Below are 16,061 nucleotides of genomic sequence, written 5' to 3' on the forward strand. Positions count from 1 at the left end.
CACCACTTTACAAACGAGGAACTAACATGTACCAGTTCTGTCAGAGCAGGAATAGATTCACTGTGAACAGAACTGGACACCATGAGAATTCGACAGACACATTGAGAGACAGAGACAAACTGACAAACAGGAAGTGACAGACAGCGAGATAGATACAACGAGAGACAGAAAGTGTGAGACTGAGAAGGAGAGGCAGACTGAGTGAGAAAAAGACTCAAACATATACATAAACAGAGATGTGTGTGTGTGATCTATTAAGAGAGAGAGGGAAAGAGTGATATAAAGATAATGATAAAGACAGTGACAAGAAGACAGATGGAGAGAGAGCGATAGAGACTAAAACAGAAAATGATGGAAATACTTCTCAGCTTACAGGCAGGGACCAACAGAGACAGGCAAAGACATGGACTGACCGAAATGATGGGAAAGACAGAGCCAGTCAGACAAAGAGTCTGAGAGAATCCAATTGGAACAGACGTGGCACCGTGAGAAAGAGACAGATTGAGAGACAGAGACAAACAGAGAAACAGGGACAGATAGAGTGAGTCAGACTGAGAGAGACAAAGACTCAAACATACAAGCACATACACAACTCTCAGAAGAGAGAGAGAGAGGTAGAGACCGAGCGACGCAGATACATTTCACAATTTCATTTCTTTATCGGTTCAGAGTGTCACATTGTTACAGAAAATTGCTGATTCAACCGATGAAAGTCCCGTCTCACTGATCAGAATGGGAGGAAATCCGTGTTCAATTAAAGAGATACCAGGAGTGGGGTACGAACCCACGCGGGAAAAAAACATTAAAATTTAAGGCCAACGCCTCAACCACTCGGCTATCCTGGTCCTGTGAGAACCTGCATTCTGTCTCTGTGAGAATCTGGGCTTCAACCCCAACCTCACATACAAACACATGCACATCGGCTTTCAGTGAGCATTTACGAACATTTTTAGTAATATTGAGACGGGAGCAACTCTCCTATTCTTTTTCGAGTAATGTACTGGAACTTTCATATCCACCCGAGGGTGCAGACGGAGCTTCAATTTAACATTTCATCCGAAAGTCAACAGCTTCAACATTGCAAAATTCCCCAAGAGCTGCACTTGAGTGTTAGCCAAGATGATAATGCTCAAGTCTCAGAAGTGTGACTTGAACACACAAACTCCCGATTCAGTCGAGAATGCTGCCACTGAACCAAAGCCGATACAAAAGTTCACAACCTTATTATTTCCCCCAAGTCTTTTTTATAAGTTCCACGACATACCAAATTCATGGTGATGATTTCCACAGACAGTTGCACATACACAGAGACATATATAGAGATAGACAGACACAGAGACACGCACACACATAACCAAAAATTTGCACGCACCAACGGGCATGCACAGATGCCTTCGTCATCTCGAGGGATAGACAGGCTGAATCACTGTCGCAACTTTGACTGATGTTTGCGATTTTTGAAGCGGATGTATCGTGAATATTGCAGATTAGTAAAAATGAGAAAAAAATGTCAGTGTTGAAAGGTGTGGGACGTTATTCCATCCATCTCAGGATCAGTTTGGCAGAGAACCGGTTAAATTGTGAAATGGAATGAAAAATGCTGAGAATCGTAGTCGGCAGGATTCGAACCTGCGCGGGAAAACCAAATGGATTTCTAGTCCATCGCCTTAACCACTCTGCCACGACTACTGTGTCGCTTCCTTTTTAAACTTGACTCAGAAAAAACTCAGTCATCCATCTCTGTGTTGCAGACGGCTTACTCAGTCATCCATCTCTGTGTTGCAGACGGCCAAAGACTCCTGAAAAATTCTCCGTTTGCTAAAAATCTGGACGAGGCAATCTCATCCACCTGTATTTTTACAGTTCCATATTACTCTGGAACTTTTTAACATGCATCTCTTCCAAGAAACAGAAGTAAAATTCGACATTTAGAAACAACTGCCTCCCCGTCGGGGAATTGTACCCCGGTCTCCCGCGTGACAGGCGGGGATACTCACCACTATACTAACGAGGAACTGACGTGTACCAATTCTGTCAGAGCAGTAATCGAGTCACTGTGAACAGAACTGGACACCAGGAGAAGTCGATAGACACATTGAGAGACAGAGACAAACCGACAAACAGGGAGAGACAGACAGCGAGATAGGGACAACGAGAGACAGAAAGTGTGAGACTGAGAAGGAGAGGAAGACTGAGTGAGAAAAAGACTCAAATATATACATATACAGAGATGTGTGTGAGTGATCTATTCAGAGAGAGAGGGAAAGAGTGAGAGAAAGACAACGATAAAGACAGTGACAAGGAGAGAGACAGATAGAGAGAGAGCGATATAGACTAAAACAGAAAATGATGGAAATACTTCTCAGCTTACAGGCAGAGACTAACAGAGACAGGCAAAGACATGGACAGACCGAAATGATGGGAAAGAGAGAGCCAGTCAGACAAAGAGTCTGAGAGAATCCCATTGGAACAGACGTGGCACCGTGAGAAAGAGACAGATTGAGAGACAGAGACAAACAGAGAAACAGGGACAGACAGAGTGAGTCAGACTGAGAGAGACAAAGATTCAAACATACAAAACTCTCTGAAGAGAGAGAGAGAGAGGCAGAAACCGAGCGACACAGATACATTTCACAATTTCATTTCATTATCGGTTCAGAGTGTCACATTGTTACAGAAAATTGCTGATTCAACCGATGAAAATCCGGTCTCACTGATCAGAATGGGAGGATATCCGTGTTAAATTAAAGCGATACCAGGAGTGGGGGACAAACGCACGCGGGACAAACCCATTGAGTTTTAAGGCCAACGCCTTAACCACTCGGCTATTCTGGTCCTGTGAGAACCTGGATTCTGTCTCTGTGAGAATCTGGGCTTCAACCCCAACCCCACATACAAACAGATGCACATCGACTTTCAGTGAGCATTTACGAACATTTTTAGTAATATTGACACGGGGGCAACTCTCCTGTTCTTTTTCGAATAATGCAATGGGAACTTTCATATCCACCCGAGGGTGCAGACGGAGCTTCAATTTAACATTTCATCCGATAGACAACAGCTTCAACATTGCAAAATTCCCCAAGTGCTGCACTTGAGTGTTAGCCAAGATGATATGCTCAAGTCTCAGAAGTGCGACTTGAACAGACAAACTCCCGATTCAGTCGAGAATGCGGCCAATGAACCAAAGCCGATACAAAAGTTCACAACCGTATTATTTTCCCCAAGTCGTTTTTATAAGTTCCTGGACATATCAAATTCATGGTGATGATTTCCAGTGACAGTTGCACATACACAGAGACATATAAATAGATAGACAGACACAGAGACCCACACACACATATCCAGAAATTTGCACGCACCAACGGGCATGCACAGATGCCTCAGACATCTCGAGGAATAGACAGGCTGAATCACTGTGGCAACTTTGACTGATGATTGCGATTTTTGAAACGGATGTATCGTGAATATTGCAGATTAATAAAAATGAGAAAAAAATGTCAAAGTTGAAAGGTGTGGGACGTTATTCCATCCATCTCAGGATCAGTTTGGCAGAGAACCGGTTAAATTGTGAAATGGAATGAAAAATGCTGAGAATCGTAGTCGGAAGGATTCGAACCTGCTCGGGATAACCCAATGGATTTCTATTCCATCGCCTTAACCACTCGGCCACGACTACTATGTCGCTGCCTTTTTAAACTTTACTCAGAAAAAACTCAGTCATCCATCTCTGTGTGGCAGACGGCCAAAGACTCCTGAAAAATTCTCCGTTTGCTAAAAATCTGGACTAGGCAATCTCATCCACCTGTATTTTTACAGTTCCATCTTACTCTGGAACTTTTTAACATGCATCTCTTCCAAGAAACAGAAGTAAAATTCGACATCTTGAAACAACTGCCTCCCCGTCGGGGAATTGAACCCCGGTCTCCCGCGTGACAGGCGGGGATACTCACCACTATACTAACGAGGAACTGACGGGTACCAGTTCTGTCAGAGCAGGAATCGAGTTATTGTGAACAGAACTGGACACCAGGAGAAGTCGACAGACACATTGAGAGACAGAGACAAATCGACAAACAGGGAGAGACAGACAGCGAGATAGAGACAACGAGAGACAGAAAGTGTGAGACTGAGAAGGAGAGGCAGACTGAGTGAGAAAAAGACTCAAATATATACATATACAGAGATGTGTGTGTGTGATCTATTAAGAGAGAGAGGGAAAGAGTGAGAGAAAGACAATGATAAAGACAGTGACAAGGAGAGAGACAGATAGAGAGAGAGCGATAGAGACTAAAACAGAAAATGATGGAAATACTTCTCAGCTTACAGGCAGGGACTAACAGAGACAGGCAAAGACATGGACAGACCGAAATGATGGGAAAGAGAGAGCCAGTCAGACAAAGAGTCTGAGAGAATCCCATTGGAACAGACGTGGCACCGTGAGAAAGAGACAGATTGAGAGACAGAGACAAACAGAGAAACAGGGACAGGCAGAGTGAGTCAGACTGAGAGAGACAAAGACTCAAACATACAAAACTCTCTGAAGAGAGAGAGAGAGAGGCAGAAACCGAGCGACACAGATACATTTCACAATTTCATTTCATTATCGGTTCAGAGTGTCACATTGTTACAGAAAATTGCTGATTCAACCGATGAAAATCCGGTCTCACTGATCAGAATGGGAGGATATCCGTGTTAAATTAAAGAGATACCAGGAGTGGGGGACAAACGCACGCGGGACAAACCCATTGAGTTTTAAGGCCAACGCCTTAACCACTCGGCTATTCTGGTCCTGTGAGAACCTGGATTCTGTCTCTGTGAGAATCTGGGCTTCAACCCCAACCCCACATACAAACACATGCACATCGACTTTCAGTGAGCATTTACGAACATTTTTAGTAATATTGACACGGGGGCAACTCTCCTGTTCTTTTTCGAATAATGCACTGTGATCTTTCATATCCACCCGAGGGTGCAGACGGAGCTTCAATTTAACATTTCATCCGATAGTCAACAGCTTCAACATTGCAAAATTCCCCAAGTGCTGCACTTGACTGTTAGCCAAGATGATATGCTCAAGTCTCAGAAGTGCGACTTGAACAGACAAACTCCCGATTCAGTCGAGAATGCGGCCACTGAACCAAAGCCGATACAAAAGTTCACAACCGTATTATTTTCCCCAAGTCGTTTTTATAAGTTCCAGGACAAATCAAATTCATGGTGATGATTTCCAGTGACAGTTGCACATACACAGAGACATATAAATAGATAGACAGACACAGAAACCCACACACACATATCCAGAAATTTGCACGCACCAACGGGCATGCACAGATGCCTCAGACATCTCGAGGAATAGACAGGCTGAATCACTGTGGCAACTTTGACTGATGATTGCGATTTTTGAAACGGATGTATCGTGAATATTGCAGATTAATAAAAATGAGAAAAAAATGTCAAAGTTGAAAGGTGTGGGACGTTATTCCATCCTTCTCAGGATCAGTTTGGCAGAGAACCGGTTAAATTGTGAAATGGAATGAAAAATGCTGAGAATCGTCGTCGGCAGGATTCGACCTGCGCGGGATAACCCAATGGATTTCTAGTCCATCGCCTTAACCACTCGGCCACGACTACTGCGTCGCTGCCTTTTTAAACTTTACTCAGAAAAAACTCAGTCATCCATCTCTGTGTTGCAGACGGCCAAAGACTCCTGAAAAATTCTCCGTTTGCTAAAAATCTGGACTAGGCAATCTCATCCACCTGTATTTTTACAGTTCCATATTGCTCTGGATCTTTTTAACATGCATCTCTTCCAAGAAACAGAAGTAAAATTCGACATTTTGAAACAACTGCCTCCCCATCGGGGAATTGAACCCCGGTCTCCCGCGTGACAGGCGGGGATACTCACCACTATACTAACGAGGAACTGACGTGTACCAGTTCTGTCAGAGCAGTAATGGAGTCACAATGAACAGAACTGGACACCAGGAGAAGTCGATAGACACATTGAGAGACAGAGACAAATCGACAAACAGGGAGAGACAGACAGCGAGATAGAGACAACGAGAGACAGAAAGTGTGAGACTGTGAAGGAGAGGCAGACTGAGTGAGAAAAAGACTCAAATATATACATATACAGAGATGTGTGTGTGTGATCTATTCAGAGAGAGAGGGAAAGAGTGAGAGAAAGACAATGATAAAGACAGTGACAAGGAGAGAGACAGATAGAGAGAGAGCGATAGAGACTAAAACAGAAAATGATGGAAATACTTCTCAGCTTACAGGCAGGGACTAACAGAGACAGGCAAAGACATGGACAGACCGAAATGATGGGAAAGAGAGAGCCAGTCACACAAAGAGTCTGAGAGAATCCCATTGGAACAGACGTGGCACCGTGAGAAAGAGACAGATTGAGAGACAGAGACAAACAGAGAAACAGGGACAGACAGAGTGAGTCAGCCTGAGAGAGACAAAGACTCAAACATACAAAACTCTCTGAAGAGAGAGAGAGAGAGGCAGAAACCGAGCGACACAGATACATTTCACTATTTCATTTCATTATCGGTGCAGAGTGTCACATTGTTACAGAAAATTGCTGATTCAACCGATGAAAATCCGGTCTCACTGATCAGAATGGGAGGATATCCGTGTTAAATTAAAGAGATACCAGGAGTGGGGGACAAACGCACGCGGGACAAACCCATTGAGTTTTAAGGCCAACGCCTTAACCACTCGGCTATTCTGGTCCTGTGAGAACCTGGATTCTGTCTCTGTGAGAATCTGGGCTTCAACCCCAACCCCACATACAAACACATGCACATCGGCTTTCAGTGAGCATTTACGAACATTTTTAGTAATATTGACACGGGGGCAACTCTCCTATTCTTTTTCGAATAATGCACTGGGAACTTTCATATCCACCCGAGGGTGCAGACGGAGCTTCAATTTAACATTTCATCCGAAAGTCAACAGCTTCAACATTGCAAAATTCCGCAAGTGCTGCACTTGAGTGTTAGCCAAGATGATATGCTCAAGTCTCAGAAGTGCGACTTGAACAGACAAACTCCCGATTCAGTCGAGAATGCGGCCACTGAACCAAAGCCGATACAAAAGTTCACAACCGTATTATTTTCCCCAAGTCGTTTTTATAAGTTCCAGGACATATCAAATTCATGGTGATGATTTCCAGTGACAGTTGCACATACACAGAGACATATAAATAGATAGACAGACACAGAGACCCACACACACATATCCAGAAATTTGCACGCACCAACGACAATGCACAGATGCCTCAGACATCTCGAGGAATAGACAGGCTGAATCACTGTCGCAACTTTGACTGATGATTGCGATTTTTGAAACGGATGTATCGTGAATATTGCAGATTAATAAAAATGAGAAAAAAATGTCAAAGTTGAAAGGTGTGGGACGTTATTCCATCCATCTCAGGATCAGTTTGGCAGAGAACCGGTTAAATTGTGAAATGGAATGAAAAATGCTGAGAATCGTAGTCGGCAGGATTCGAACCTGCGCGGGATAACCCAATGGATTTCTAGTCCATGGCCTTAACCACTCGGCCACGACTACTGTGTGGCTGCCTTTTTAAACTTTACTCAGAAAAAACTCAGTCATCCATCTCTGTGTTGCAGACGGCCAAAGACTCCTGAAAAATTCTCCGTTTGCTAAAAATCTGGACGAGGCAATCTCATCCACCTGTATTTTTACAGTTCCATATTACTCTGGAACTTTTTAACATGCATCTCTTCCAAGAAACAGAAGTAAAATTCGACATTTTGAAACAACTGCCTCCCCGTCGGGGAATTGAACCCCGGTCTCCCGCGTGACAGGCGGGGATACTCACCACTATACTAACGAGGAACTGACGTGCATCAATTCTGTCAGAGCAGTAATCGAGTCACTGTGAACAGAACTGGACACCAGGAGAAGTCGATAGACACATTGAGAGACAGAGACAAACCTACAAAAGGGGAGTGACAGACAGCGAGATAGAGACAACGAGAGACAGAAAGTGTGAGACTGAGAAGGAGAGGAAGACTGAGTGAGAAAAAGACTCAAATAAATACATATACAGAGATGTGTGTGAGTGATCTATTCAGAGAGAGAGGGAAAGAGTGAGAGAAAGACAACGATAAAGACAGTGACAAGGAGAGAGACAGATAGAGAGAGAGCGATAGAGACTAAAACAGAAAATGATGGAAATACTTCTCAGCTTACAGGCAGGGACTAACAGAGACAGGCAAAGACATGGACAGACCGAAATGATGGGAAAGAGAGAGCCAGTCAGACAAAAGTCTGAGAGAATCCCATTGGAACAGACGTGGCACCGTGAGAAAGAGACAGATTGAGAGACAGAGACAAACAGAGAAACAGGGACAGACAGAGTGAGTCAGACTGAGAGAGACAAAGACTCAAACATACAAAACTCTCTGAAGAGAGAGGCAGAAACCGAGCGACACAGATACATTTCACAATTTCATTTCATTATCGGTTCAGAGTGTCACATTGTTACAGAAAATTGCTGATTCAACCGATGAAAATCCGGTCTCACTGATCAGAATGGGAGGATATCCGTGTTAAATTAAAGCGATACCAGGAGTGGGGGACAAACGCACGCGGGACAAACCCATTGAGTTTTAAGGCCAACGCCTTAACCACTCGGCTATTCTGGTCCTGTGAGAACCTGGATTCTGTCTCTGTGAGAATCTGGGCTTCAACCCCAACCCCACATACAAACAGATGCACATCGACTTTCAGTGAGCATTTACGAACATTTTTAGTAATATTGACACGGGGGCAACTCTCCTGTTCTTTTTCGAATAATGCAATGGGAACTTTCATATCCACCCGAGGGTGCAGACGGAGCTTCAATTTAACATTTCATCCGATAGACAACAGCTTCAACATTGCAAAATTCCCCAAGTGCTGCACTTGAGTGTTAGCCAAGATGATATGCTCAAGTCTCAGAAGTGCGACTTGAACAGACAAACTCCCGATTCAGTCGAGAATGCGGCCAATGAACCAAAGCCGATACAAAAGTTCACAACCGTATTATTTTCCCCAAGTCGTTTTTATAAGTTCCTGGACATATCAAATTCATGGTGATGATTTCCAGTGACAGTTGCACATACACAGAGACATATAAATAGATAGACAGACACAGAGACCCACACACACATATCCAGAAATTTGCACGCACCAACGGGCATGCACAGATGCCTCAGACATCTCGAGGAATAGACAGGCTGAATCACTGTGGCAACTTTGACTGATGATTGCGATTTTTGAAACGGATGTATCGTGAATATTGCAGATTAATAAAAATGAGAAAAAAATGTCAAAGTTGAAAGGTGTGGGACGTTATTCCATCCATCTCAGGATCAGTTTGGCAGAGAACCGGTTAAATTGTGAAATGGAATGAAAAATGCTGAGAATCGTAGTCGGAAGGATTCGAACCTGCTCGGGATAACCCAATGGATATCTATTCCATCGCCTTAACCACTCGGCCACGACTACTATGTCGCTGCCTTTTTAAACTTTACTCAGAAAAAACTCAGTCATCCATCTCTGTGTGGCAGACGGCCAAAGACTCCTGAAAAATTCTCCGTTTGCTAAAAATCTGGACTAGGCAATCTCATCCACCTGTATTTTTACAGTTCCATCTTACTCTGGAACTTTTTAACATGCATCTCTTCCAAGAAACAGAAGTAAAATTCGACATCTTGAAACAACTGCCTCCCCGTCGGGGAATTGAACTCCGGTCTCCCGCGTGACAGGCGGGGATACTCACCACTATACTAACGAGGAACTGACGTGTACCAATTCTGTCAGAGCAGTAATCGAGTCACTGTGAACAGAACTGGACACCAGGAGAAGTCGATAGACACATTGAGAGACAGAGACAAACCGACAAACAGGGAGAGACAGACAGCGAGATAGAGACAACGAGAGACAGAAAGTGTGAGACTGAGAAGGAGAGACAGACTGATTGAGAAAAAGACTCAAATATATACATATACAGATATGTGTGTGTGTGATCTATTAAAAGAGAGAGATGGAAAGAGTGAGAGAAAGACAATGATAAAGACAGTGACAAGGAGAGAGACAGATAGAGAGAGAGCGATAGAGACTAAAACAGAAAATGATGGAAATACTTCTCAGCTTACAGGCAGGGACTAACAGAGACAGGCAAAGACATGGACAGACCGAAATGATGGGAAAGAGAGAGCCAGTCAGACAAAGAGTCTGAGAGAATCCCATTGGAACAGACGTGGCACCGTGAGAAAGAGACAGATTGAGAGACAGAGACAAACAGAGAAACAGGGACAGACAGAGTGAGTCAGACTGAGAGAGACAAAGATTCAAACATACAAAACTCTCTGAAGAGAGAGAGAGAGGCAGAAACCGAGCGACACAGATACATTTCACAATTTCATTTCATTATCGGTTCAGAGTGTCACATTGTTACAGAAAATTGCTGATTCAACCGATGAAAATCCGGTCTCACTGATCAGAATGGGAGGATATCCGTGTTAAATTAAAGAGATACCAGGAGTGGGGGACAAACGCACGCGGGACAAACCCATTGGGTTTTAAGGCCAACGCCTTAACCACTCGGCTATTCTGGTCCTGTGAGAACCTGGATTCTGTCTCTGTGAGAATCTGGGTTCAACCCCAACCCCACATACAAACACATGCACATCGGCTTTCAGTGAGCATTTACGAACATTTTTAGTAATATTGACACGGGGGCAACTCTCCTATTCTTTTTCGAATAATGCACTGGGAACTTTCATATCCACCCGAGGGTGCAGACGGAGCTTCAATTTAACATTTCATCCGAAAGTCAACAGCTTCAACATTGCAAAATTCCCCAAGTGCTGCACTTGAGTGTTAGCCAAGATGATATGCTCAAGTCTCAGAAGTGCGACTTGAACAGACAAACTCCCGATTCAGTCGAGAATGCGGCCACTGAACCAAAGCCGATACAAAAGTTCACAACCGTATTATTTTCCCCAAGTCGTTTTTATAAGTTCCAGGACATATCAAATTCATGGTGATGATTTCCAGTGACAGTTGCACATACACAGAGACATATAAATAGATAGACAGACACAGAGACCCACACACACATATCCAGAAATTTGCACGCACCAACGACAATGCACAGATGCCTCAGATATCTCGAGGATTGGACAGGCTGAATCACTGTCGCAACTTTGACTGATGATTGCGATTTTTGAAACGGATGTATCCTGAATATTGCAGATTAATAAAAATGAGAAAAAAATGTCAAAGTTGAAAGGTGTGGGACGTTATTCCATCCATCTCAGGATCAGTTTGGCAGAGAACCGGTTAAATTGTGAAATGGAATGAAAAATGCTGAGAATCGTAGTCGGCAGGATTCGAACCTGCGCGGGATAACCCAATGGATTTCTAGTCCATCGCCTTAACCACTCGGCCACGACTAATGTGTCGCTGCCTTTTTAAACTTTACTCAGAAAAAACTCAGTCATCCATCTCTGTGTAGCAGACGGCCAAAGACTCCTGAAAAATTCTCCGTTTGCTAAAAATCTGGACGAGGCAATCTCATCCACCTGTATTTTTACAGTTCCATATTACTCTGGAACTTTTTAACATGCATCTCTTCCAAGAAACAGAAGTAAAATTCGACATCTTGAAACAACTGCCTCCCCGTCGGGGAATTGAACCCCGGTCTCCCGCGTGACAGGCAGGGATACTCACCACTATACTAACGAGGAACTGACGGGTACCAATTCTGTCAGAGCAGTACTCGAGTCACTGTGAACAGAACTGGACACTAGGAGAAGTCGATAGACACATTGAGAGACAGAGACAAACCGACAAACAGGGAGAGACAGACAGCGAGATAGAGACAACGAGAGACAGAAAGTGTGAGACTGAGAAGGAGAGGAAGACTGAGTGAGAAAAAGACTCAAATATATACATATACAGAGATGTGTGTGAGTGATCTATTCAGAGAGAGAGGGAAAGAGTGAGAGAAAGACAACGATAAAGACAGTGACAAGGAGAGAGACAGATAGAGAGAGAGCGATAGAGACTAAAACAGAAAATAATGGAAATACTTCTCAGCTTACAGGCAGGGACTAACAGAGACAGGCAAAGACATGGACAGACCGAAATGATGGGAAAGAGAGAGCCAGTCAGACAAAGAGTCTGAGAGAATCCCATTGGAACAGACGTGGCACCGTGAGAAAGAGACAGATTGAGAGACAGAGACAAACAGAGAAACAGGGACAGACAGAGTGAGTCAGACTGAGAGAGACAAAGACTCAAACATACAAAACTCTCTGAAGAGAGAGAGAGAGAGGCAGAAACCGAGCGACACAGATATATTTCACAATTTCATTTCATTATCGGTTCAGAGTGTCACATTGTTACAGAAAATTGCTGATTCAACCGATGAAAATCCGGTCTCACTGATCAGAATGGGAGGATATCCGTGTTAAATTAAAGAGATACCAGGAGTGGGGGACAAACGCACGCGGGACAAACCCATTGAGTTTTAAGGCCAACGCCTTAACCACTCGGCTATTCTGGTCCTGTGAGAACCTGGATTCTGTCTCTGTGAGAATCTGGGCTTCAACCCCAACCCCACATACAAACACATGCACATTGGCTTTCAGTGAGCATTTACGAACATTTTTAGTAATATTGACACGGGGGCAACTCTCCTATTCTTTTTCGAATAATGCACTGGGAACTTTCATATCCACCCGAGGGTGCAGACGGAGCTTCAATTTAACATTTCATCCGAAAGTCAACAGCTTCAACATTGCAAAATTCCCCAAGTGCTGCACTTGAGTGTTAGCCAAGATGATATGCTCAAGTCTCAGAAGTGCGACTTGAACAGACAAACTCCCGATTCAGTCGAGAATGCGGCCACTGAACCAAAGCCGATACAAAAGTTCACAACCATATTATTTTACCCAAGTCGTTTTTATAAGTTCCAGGACATATCAAATTCATGGTGATGATTTCCAGTGACAGTTGCACATACACAGAGACATATAAATAGATAGACAGACACAGAGACCCACACACACATATCCAGAAATTTGCACGCACCAACAACAATGCACAGATGCCTCAGCCATCTCGAGGAATAGACAGGCTGAATCACTTCGCAACTTTGACTGATGATTGCGATTTTTGAAACGGATGTATCGTGAATATTGCAGATTAATAAAAATGAGAAAAAAATGTCAAAGTTGAAAGGTGTGGGACGTTATTCCATCCATCTCAGGATCAGTTTGGCAGAGAACCGGTTAAATTGTGAAATGGAATGAAAAATGCTGAGAATCGTAGTCGGCAGGATTCGAACTTGCGCGGGATAGCCCAATGGATTTCTATTCCATCGCCTTAACCACTCGGCCACGACTACTGTGTCGCTGACTTTTTAAACTTTACTCAGAAAAAACTCAGTCATCCATCTCTGTGTTGCAGACGGCCAAAGACTCCTGAAAAATTCTCCGTTTGCTAAAAATCTGGACGAGGCAATCTCATCCACCTGTATTTTTACAGTTCCATATTACTCTGGAACTTTTTAACATGCATCTCTTCCAAGAAACAGAAGTAAAATTCGACGTTTTGAAACAACTGCCTCCCCGTCGGGGAATTGAACCCCGGTCTCCCGCGTGACAGACGGGGATACGCACCACTATACTAACGAGGAACTGACGGGTACCAGTTCTGTCAGAGCAGGAATCGAGTCATTGTGAACAGAACTGGACACCAGGAGAAGTCGACAGACACATTAAGAGACAGAGACAAATCGACAAACAGGGAGAGACAGACAGCGAGATAGAGACAAGAGAGACAGAAAGTGTGAGACTGAGAAGGAGAGGAAGACTGAGTGAGAAAAAGATTCAAATATATACATATACAGAGATGTGTGTGTGTGATCTATTAAGAGAGAGAGGGAAAGAGTGAGAGAAAGACAACGATAAAGACAGTGACAAGGAGAGAGACAGATAGAGAGAGAGCGATAGAGACTAAAACAGAAAATGATGGAAATACTTCTCAGCTAACAGGCAGGGACTAACAGAGACAGGCAAAGACATGGACAGACCGAAATGATGGGAAAGAGAGAGCCAGTCAGACAAAGAGTCTGAGAGAATCCCATTGGAACAGACGTGGCACCGTGAGAAAGAGACAGATTGAGAGACAGAGACAAACAGAGAAACAGGGACAGACAGAGTGAGTCAGACTGAGAGAGACAAAGACTCAAACATACAAAACTCTCTGAAGAGAGAGAGAGAGAGGCAGAAACCGAGCGACACAGATACATTTCACAATTTCATTTCATTATCGGTTCAGAGTGTCACATTGTTACAGAAAATTGCTGATTCAACCGATGAAAATCCGGTCTCACTGATCAGAATGGGAGGATATCCGTGTTAAGTTAAAGAGATACCAGGAGTGGGGGACAAACGCACGCGGGACAACCCCATTGAGTTTTAAGGCCAACGCCTTAACCACTCGGCTATTCTGGTCCTGTGAGAACCTGGATTCTGTCTCTGTGAGAATCTGGGCTTCAACCCCAACCCCACATACAAACACATGCACATCGGCTTTCAGTGAGCATTTACGAACATTTTTAGTAATATTGACACGGGGGCAACTCTCCTATTCTTTTTCGAATAATGCACTGGGAACTTTCATATCCACCCGAGGGTGCAGACGGAGCTTCAATTTAACATTTCATCCGAAAGTCAACAGCTTCAACATTGCAAAATTCCCCAAGTGCTGCACTTGAGTGTTAGCCAAGATGATATGCTCAAGTCTCAGAAGTGCGACTTGAACAGACAAACTCCCGATTCAGTCGAGAATGCGGCCACTGAACCAAAGCCGATACAAAAGTTCACAACCGTATTATTTTCCCCAAGTCGTTTTTATAAGTTCCAGGACATATCAAATTCATGGTGATGATTTCCAGTGACATTTGCACATACACAGAGACATATAAATAGATAGACAGACACAGAGACCCACACACACATATCCAGAAATTTGCACGCACCAACGACAATGCACAGATGCCTCAGACATCTCGAGGAATAGACAGGCTGAATCACTGTCGCAACTTTGACTGATGATTGCGATTTTTGAAACGGATGTTTCGTGAATATTGCAGATTAATAAAAATGAGAAAAAAATGTCAAAGTTGAAAGGTGTGGGACGTTATTCCATCCATCTCAGGATCAGTTTGGCAGAGAACCGGTTAAATTGTGAAATGGAATGAAAAATGCCGAGAATCGTAGTCGGCAGGATTCGAACCTGCGCGGGATAACCCAATGGATTTCTAGTTCATCGCCTTAACCACTCGGCCACGACTACTGTGTCGCTGCCTTTTTAAGCTTTACTCAGAAAAAACTCAGTCATCCATCTCTGTGTAGCAGACGGCCAAAGACTCCTGAAAAATTCTCCGTTTGCTAAAAATCTGGACGAGGCAATCTCATCCACCTGTATTTTTACAGTTCCATATTACTCTGGAACTTTTTAACATGCATCTCTTCCAAGAAACAGAAGTAAAATTCGACATCTTGAAACAACTGCCTCCCCGTCGGGGAATTGAACCCCGGTCTCCCGCGTGACAGGCGGGGATACTCACCACTATACTAACGAGGAACTGACGGGTACCAGTTCTGTCAGAGCAGGAATCGAGTCATTGTGAACAGAACTGGACACCAGGAGAAGTCGACAGACACATTGAGAGACAGAGACAAATCGACAAACAGGGAGAGACAGACAGCGAGATAGAGACAACGAGAGACAGAAAGTGTGAGACTGAGAAGGAGAGGAAGACTGAGTGAGAAAAAGACTCAAATATATACATATACAGAGATGTGTGTGTGTGATCTATTAAGAGAGAGAGGGAAAGAGTGAGAGAAAGACAATGATAAAGACAGTGACAAGGAGAGAGACAGATAGAGAGAGAGCGATAGAGACTAAAACAGAAAATGATGGAAATACTTCTCAGCTTACAGGCAGGGACT

General features: G+C 43.7%; 11 non-coding genes across 11 annotated transcripts; all 11 read right to left on the bottom strand.

Moving 5' to 3' along the window:
• Positions 1–1,608: 1,608 nt before the first annotated feature.
• trnas-aga (transfer RNA serine (anticodon AGA)) lies at positions 1,609–1,689 on the bottom strand. The gene has a single exon. It is a non-coding gene; the product is annotated as a tRNA-Ser (tRNA).
• A 253-nt stretch (positions 1,690–1,942) lies between these two features.
• Positions 1,943–2,014, bottom strand: trnad-guc (transfer RNA aspartic acid (anticodon GUC)). Its single transcript has one exon. It is a non-coding gene; the product is annotated as a tRNA-Asp (tRNA).
• A 1,884-nt stretch (positions 2,015–3,898) lies between these two features.
• Positions 3,899–3,970, bottom strand: trnad-guc (transfer RNA aspartic acid (anticodon GUC)). The gene has a single exon. It is a non-coding gene; the product is annotated as a tRNA-Asp (tRNA).
• Positions 3,971–5,853: 1,883 nt separating this feature from the next.
• Positions 5,854–5,925, bottom strand: trnad-guc (transfer RNA aspartic acid (anticodon GUC)). The gene has a single exon. It is a non-coding gene; the product is annotated as a tRNA-Asp (tRNA).
• Positions 5,926–7,509: 1,584 nt separating this feature from the next.
• On the bottom strand, positions 7,510–7,590 carry trnas-aga (transfer RNA serine (anticodon AGA)). Its single transcript has one exon. It is a non-coding gene; the product is annotated as a tRNA-Ser (tRNA).
• A 219-nt stretch (positions 7,591–7,809) lies between these two features.
• trnad-guc (transfer RNA aspartic acid (anticodon GUC)) lies at positions 7,810–7,881 on the bottom strand. Its single transcript has one exon. It is a non-coding gene; the product is annotated as a tRNA-Asp (tRNA).
• A 1,875-nt stretch (positions 7,882–9,756) lies between these two features.
• On the bottom strand, positions 9,757–9,828 carry trnad-guc (transfer RNA aspartic acid (anticodon GUC)). Its single transcript has one exon. It is a non-coding gene; the product is annotated as a tRNA-Asp (tRNA).
• A 1,583-nt stretch (positions 9,829–11,411) lies between these two features.
• trnas-aga (transfer RNA serine (anticodon AGA)) lies at positions 11,412–11,492 on the bottom strand. The gene has a single exon. It is a non-coding gene; the product is annotated as a tRNA-Ser (tRNA).
• Positions 11,493–11,711: 219 nt separating this feature from the next.
• trnad-guc (transfer RNA aspartic acid (anticodon GUC)) lies at positions 11,712–11,783 on the bottom strand. The gene has a single exon. It is a non-coding gene; the product is annotated as a tRNA-Asp (tRNA).
• A 3,538-nt stretch (positions 11,784–15,321) lies between these two features.
• trnas-aga (transfer RNA serine (anticodon AGA)) lies at positions 15,322–15,402 on the bottom strand. The gene has a single exon. It is a non-coding gene; the product is annotated as a tRNA-Ser (tRNA).
• Positions 15,403–15,621: 219 nt separating this feature from the next.
• Positions 15,622–15,693, bottom strand: trnad-guc (transfer RNA aspartic acid (anticodon GUC)). The gene has a single exon. It is a non-coding gene; the product is annotated as a tRNA-Asp (tRNA).
• Between the last annotated feature and the right edge of the window lie 368 nt (positions 15,694–16,061).

This window comes from Pristiophorus japonicus, chromosome 23 (assembly GCF_044704955.1).
Source record: "Pristiophorus japonicus isolate sPriJap1 chromosome 23, sPriJap1.hap1, whole genome shotgun sequence".
NCBI classification, from domain to species: Eukaryota; Metazoa; Chordata; class Chondrichthyes; family Pristiophoridae; genus Pristiophorus; species Pristiophorus japonicus.